The sequence below is a fragment of the Acanthisitta chloris genome, unplaced genomic scaffold (assembly GCF_000695815.1).
Source record: "Acanthisitta chloris isolate BGI_N310 unplaced genomic scaffold, ASM69581v1 scaffold3022, whole genome shotgun sequence".
NCBI classification, from domain to species: domain Eukaryota; kingdom Metazoa; phylum Chordata; class Aves; order Passeriformes; family Acanthisittidae; genus Acanthisitta; species Acanthisitta chloris.
This window is the reverse complement of record NW_008661993.1, coordinates 47946-53945: the sequence shown is the minus strand read 5'-3', so window position 1 is coordinate 53945 and position 6000 is coordinate 47946. Positions and strand designations below refer to the sequence as shown.

At 37.1% G+C, this 6000-nt stretch overlaps 1 protein-coding gene across 1 annotated transcript in view; it reads right to left on the bottom strand.

Moving 5' to 3' along the window:
• The window catches only part of MBP (myelin basic protein), a 70346-nt gene that overhangs the window by 21796 nt on the left and 42550 nt on the right, over positions 1-6000 (bottom strand). The gene's annotated exons all lie outside the window — the stretch shown is intronic.

The following is a 6000-nucleotide window of genomic DNA, read 5'->3' as shown; positions in this document are numbered from 1 at the left end:
AGCAGAAATATCAAATCAAGTATCAAATTTATACGCTCCCATTTCCAGCCTCTGTCACTCCACAAAATCTAACCAACTGGGTGTTTCCTGATTACAAGCAGCTCAAAGCCAACCATCACAGCCCACTCTACTGGTATGACCTGTCCTACTGCATTTATGTTATCATCTGTGTGAATGGTCCCTGTTAAAATGCCTTAAAGCAAAGCAGAGTTTTACTTCAACTCTCTAAAGCTGGGCAGAGTAATCCAGACCAAACAGAGTAGGGTAAAATCTTGAATTCTGCAAGATGGTGCCCCAACTGAAAACAGGGCACAAAGATGATTATTTGCAAGGCAGCAGAAAGGGAAAAGCCAAGTGTAAAAATATCTTAAGCACAAAGTCACTTCTACCTACTTGATATCATGTGCTTCTAACACAAAAATAGGAAATTCACAGCAATTGCTTTTATATGAAGAAAATTTTAGCACTTATGCAGTTGAACAAAGTCTTTGTTAAATCACCTGACTCATTGGAGCACAGAGTACAAATATCTCAATCTACACAGAGCTCAATTTCAGACCGAGGAAACATCTCTCAGCCTGATTTGGTTGGATTTAACAGCACCAAGGGACTCTGAAGCAGAGCAGAACAAAATAGAGATTATATGCATGTAACAGTTGGTATTGGATTTTTCTGAACTAGTCAGAGCGAAAAGCTCTCTCAAAGTAGTAGCAGCAGTAGGAAGGGCTAGTGAGGACAGATTCTAGACACAGTAATAAATAATTTCTGAAATCTAGATCTAAGACTGAAATTGATTCCCTTTCCTAAGAAGTGCAGTCAAACCTGAAGTAAGGATAAATAGCACAAATACAGAAGTGAAAAATATGTTTCTTGGTCTGAAGATGGTAACCTGGCAGCATTAATCTACTTAGCAGGGAGAAAATGGGGGGGGACACCTCAAAACACTAAAACTCTAGCATGGGAATATAAATACTAAGTTGAGGTCTATTTCAGTAGCTGAAAAATAGCAATTTTCCTAAAGATCATACCATTTTTTCCTCCAAGATTCAGACAGGGCATGGGCACTGCATCAGCAAAAAAAATTTAAGCACCTGATTGTAATTTTAAATGAATGCAATTTACAATCTCCTATTCTTCTTCATGCAGAATGAAAAGATAAGGTAATATTAACATCCAAAAGAAGACAGAATTATGTTTGCATTTATTCTACTGCTGTCTAACTGTGCAATACTCATGTGTCATACAAATACATGTTTGTATACACACACACACATACCAAAAAAAGACCTGGGCTTTCTTACTAGTTTTCAGATTCAAAGAAACGAATTTGAAAATTGAATTGAACTGATTCTACTTAATATTTTTTAAAGTTCTTAGCCTAGCTAATTCCTTCACCTTTCAAATACATACGTTCAACCATTGTACATTGGCTAAATGGTCTATTACATGCTAGGAGACTGCCAGCAAGTCAGTACTGCTTTCCAGAGTGCCATGTGTTTGCTATGACCATTACATAAAAGCTCTGTTAATATCCATAAAAAAATAAAAATGAGTTAATTTTAATAATAGTGGCTACAGAGACTCAGCCATAGGAAGTCAAGATCTGTGCATTGCAATGTACAAGGGATTTGTGGTTTATGAAATGTACTTAAGGATGCAAATACTTCACTGGCATTTTTATAACAGAAATATCTTTTTTTTCCCCCCCACTGGCATAATTTTACTGAAAAAATATTGCTATCTAAGCGACTGCAAATAAACCTCCTCTGTGTAGTAAAGAGATTAGAGACAGTAGGTCAGATTCCAATTTCAACTGAGATTTAGATTTCTATTCTCTGTAGAACATATGTGATGACAGAATTCTAAGTTCTGTAAAGTGTGACCAGCTTGCAACAGTAGTAACCTAGAGTGATATTTACAATTAATTTTGCTGTTTGCAAAGACAACACAGTTTTACTGATTCTGAGTATCTTAGGCCCCAAACCTGGTTCAAGACTGACTACAACGAGTTTTATCAGAAAAGAGTGTGATCTGTTAAAAAGATTCTCAAAGAAACTCTCTTTTTCAAGAACATACTGTTGCAGAATATGTCTCAGTCTTAACTGGAATTTGTTATTACAGCAGAACAGTCACATCAGCCCTGAGCAGTGCTATTAACCAAGGTCATCTCACCAGTATTCATCTGTGCAAGGCTGGAATATTCACTGGCACACAGCTTGCAGTGTCCCACATGCAGCATATACCCTGTCAGCTAATTACAAATAAGGCAGGGCATTCGTCTTTTAAAAAAAAACAAGAAGTAACTAAGTAACTTTAAATTGACCCTTAACATATGGACCTTTTTAGTTTCCTCCTTTTGCTGATGTTAGGGGTTGCTCTATTGCATAGCATGGTTGTGATAACACACAGGTTAATCATCAAGAAGCTCACCAGAAGGAGAGTTTTGTGTGTTTGTCTGTAGAATAAGATGCCAGAAAGCAGCTGAGGTAGATTTGACCCTGGCAGTAAAGGAAGACCTTGAAGAGGAGGAGAGAATAAAGAAGAAAAGGAAGGAACCAGCCAGATGGAAGGATGCAAATGGATCTAAAGAGATCAGGCAGAAAGAAATGGTAAGAAGAAAATATGGGAAGAAAAGTACAAGGGAAAAAGACTGGTGGTAAGCAAAAGCAGACAATGGCAATAAAATAGCATAGACACACACTAGGAATCAGTCACTAGGTAGAGCACTGGGGTTGAGAAATGACCCAGACCATAAGAAAAGCATAGTCAGTGGTACATGCTCCATTTACACCAGGAGGATTTTTAAACTGCTTAATGAAAGCAGGCAGGCCAGACAAGGGATTGGTGAGGGGAAGGAGAAAAAAAAAAAAAAGAAAAAAGGAAAAAAAAAAAGGCATCAGGCAGGTGACATCTTTGCAAAATACTTGAGCACTTACTTATGCAGCACCACTAATATCAGGGATTTGGCAACAGATCAGGTTGCATTTCTGGACTGCCAAAGCGGTTTAATTTGAGATGGTAACATTGAGGTAACAGACAAACTCTGACTTTCCTCCTCCAAAAGAAATCATGGCAACCAGTGATCCTATTGTGCTTTGTTGTTGCATAATTGTTAAAGAAATGCTTTCCGATGCCCTGTGAGAGGGGGTACTATCTCGAAAGCTCAAAGGGATTGTTCATTTGATCACTAAGCACAGTGTTATTCCAACCACTCATGCATGCAGAGAATGCCTCTATTCTTATGTTCCCCTGAGAGTTGAGATCATCTGAGATATGTCGGCTATCACATATAAAGGCCGAGGTAGAACTGCTGGCAGGACATTTTAAGTGAAGGATTTTCACAGACCTGGAATTTCTCTTCTGCATTGTCAGGTGACAGTTGAACTTGCTGACCACTGGGCTAATTTAAAAGGTGTAAGTATACAAATAATCCTTATGTATTTCAAGCTTGAGAGCTTGTGTGCTGAATGGTGAAGCTGTCTAGAAATGACAAAACTGATACAGATGTGTTTCTAATCCTAGATTTGTCTCTTCCGAAAGCCACAGGCAAAAACCTGTAAGTGTATTTGATCCAAGGTTCTTAGCAAAAGCAGATGAAGGGGAAAAAGACCCAAACTCAAACCAAAACAGTAACAACAAAAATCCCCAATACTCCAAAACACAAGGAAAACCCCTACACTCAAACCCCAAACACTAAGCTAAAAAGACGAACACAAAGTTAACGTAAGTAGCAAAGAACAAGACTACTTCATGCTGCCCTGTCCTACCATCTCCTAAGAATATGTATGAGATTTATTTCTTACCTCTTAAAATTTGTTTTACAATATTCCATTGAAGTCAGCAAGACACCCTTGCAATGCACTTTAATGATTCTTGAATTTTTGTTGAAAACATTGTTCATCATAATCTCAAAAATGAAATCCCCTGCCTTTTACACATAGATATATTAAAAACAAAACAAGAAACAACAAAACTAACCACCTTTGATTCATGCCACTTTAGCATAAGCAGCATATAGGTAATATCCCCAATTGGTACTGTGTGCTAAAATCTACAGAAAATAAGACACTTCTCAACTTAAGCTTCAGAGAGACAAGGAAATTACCTATACATCTCCACTATGTGCATGTTACTGCTCCCCGAATTAACACATAATAACCCCTAATCCAAGTTGTAATTTTGTTCTTCCCTCTGTGGAAAACACAGCTTACTAGCAAGATTCCTTATTTTCGTGTATAAATAATATCCTTAAAATAAATGCAGTATTGTAATCACAACATTTTAAGGAGGTCTAAAGTGTTCTAAAGCCCCACACTTAATGCAAATAAATTGCAATTTTCAGAAAGATGTGACCTCATTAAAAGTTCTACAAAGAAGAAATGCTAGGATATTTCATTCAGATGAAAATGTCACTATTTTGCACAGATATTTTTTCTTTTAACATTATAGAACAAAAAACCTACAACTTTCCAACATTCTGGCTGGGAACCTCTAAATCGATTCCCTTTTTATCCTCTAATTAAAATTGCAAATAAAACACCTAAATAAAACTACAAGAATGATCAAATATTTATATACTTTCCCAATGAAAATAAATCTGCTAAAGGGGTTATATTTTCATTTAAACCAGAATATTTGAATTATAATCTGGCCTTTAAAAGCACAAGTCTTTATGTTGCAGGGTTGCATCACAGCTATATCAACATGAGCACACTAATAGAGATGGTGGAGAAAATGCTCTAATTCTAAATAGCTCCCTATGCCCAACTAGCTTATATTCAGCCTTTTCCCACAACTCATTCCTGATAAAGAACACAATTATGATGCTTTGAAAGACACAGGGAGTTGACTAGAGAAGTCAGATATTTGTATATGTCAGCAGTGGTCGGGAGTCATGATGACTAGCCAAACCAGTGTGTGATTTTGAGTAACATGCTGATTTCAAGACATTCACATCTGTTTTCTTGAGGGGGCAGCTCGACATGCTGTCTTTTTCTTATTTTCTTTTACTTGTTATCTTGAAAATAACTTGCAAGAACATTTCAGACTCAAATCCTCGAAGAGGTATCTTAACTTTCAGTAGAGCTAAAAAGGGTCCTTTTACACGAGAACCAAGAAAATACAGTAGAAAAGGCCTCATATTTTCACTGCAGGAGTCATTTGTAAACAGCACATATGTTAAACAAAAAAATCCAAACGACTGTGGGAAAAGCATAACTCAGAAACTAGAAAGATATTTGTCACTCCTTATATAGAATTGAAAAAAAATTATATGTCAATATAAAAACATGTTGGGCTGAAGAGAGAAATAATCTAAATGTTTGCCTTCAGGCAGCAGTCACTAGCAAAGCTGCACTGGTACAGATCTGACATTGCAGCTGTAACTCTGTCCAGAAATGGCATGTAGAAAGGATGCTAATGCAGCATACATCCACATAGAGTACGTGTGCTGTTGTGATTCTGCTATTGAGTTTTCCCAAGTAGAACAGGTTCTATCGTAAAACTGCAGTTCATCTGCAGAAACTAATTTCATCCTTGCCTTACAATTAAAGAGCAAAATACCGCTTGGTGCAAAAGTAGTGTGACTGGCAAAGGAAGTACCTACTCTCAGACATGTGCTTTGGCTGTAACAGGTACAGAGCAACCTTCTTATGGTCTTGCCATTATGTTTACAGATCAATAGGCTTAGTGAGGCCCTAGTCCTTGACCAGGTGCTTCTGCAGTATAAATAGTGACTGAAATAATGCTAGAAGTGAGTCAGCATTTGGATTATGGTACTTTAGGAATAGAAGGAAAAAGATTATGTGCACTATGAAAATATTCAGAGCAGCTGAAAAGGAAAAAGAAAAATTCCCAGCAAGTATGCATTTAGAAGTCTCATCTCTTGGGCTTCTCACCTTCAGAAAATTCCTTCATTAGGTTCAATCCCACCAATCAATCCACATCCTGAAAACAGGCCACTGAATATAAATTACTACAATCAGGTGAGCAGTGATTTTA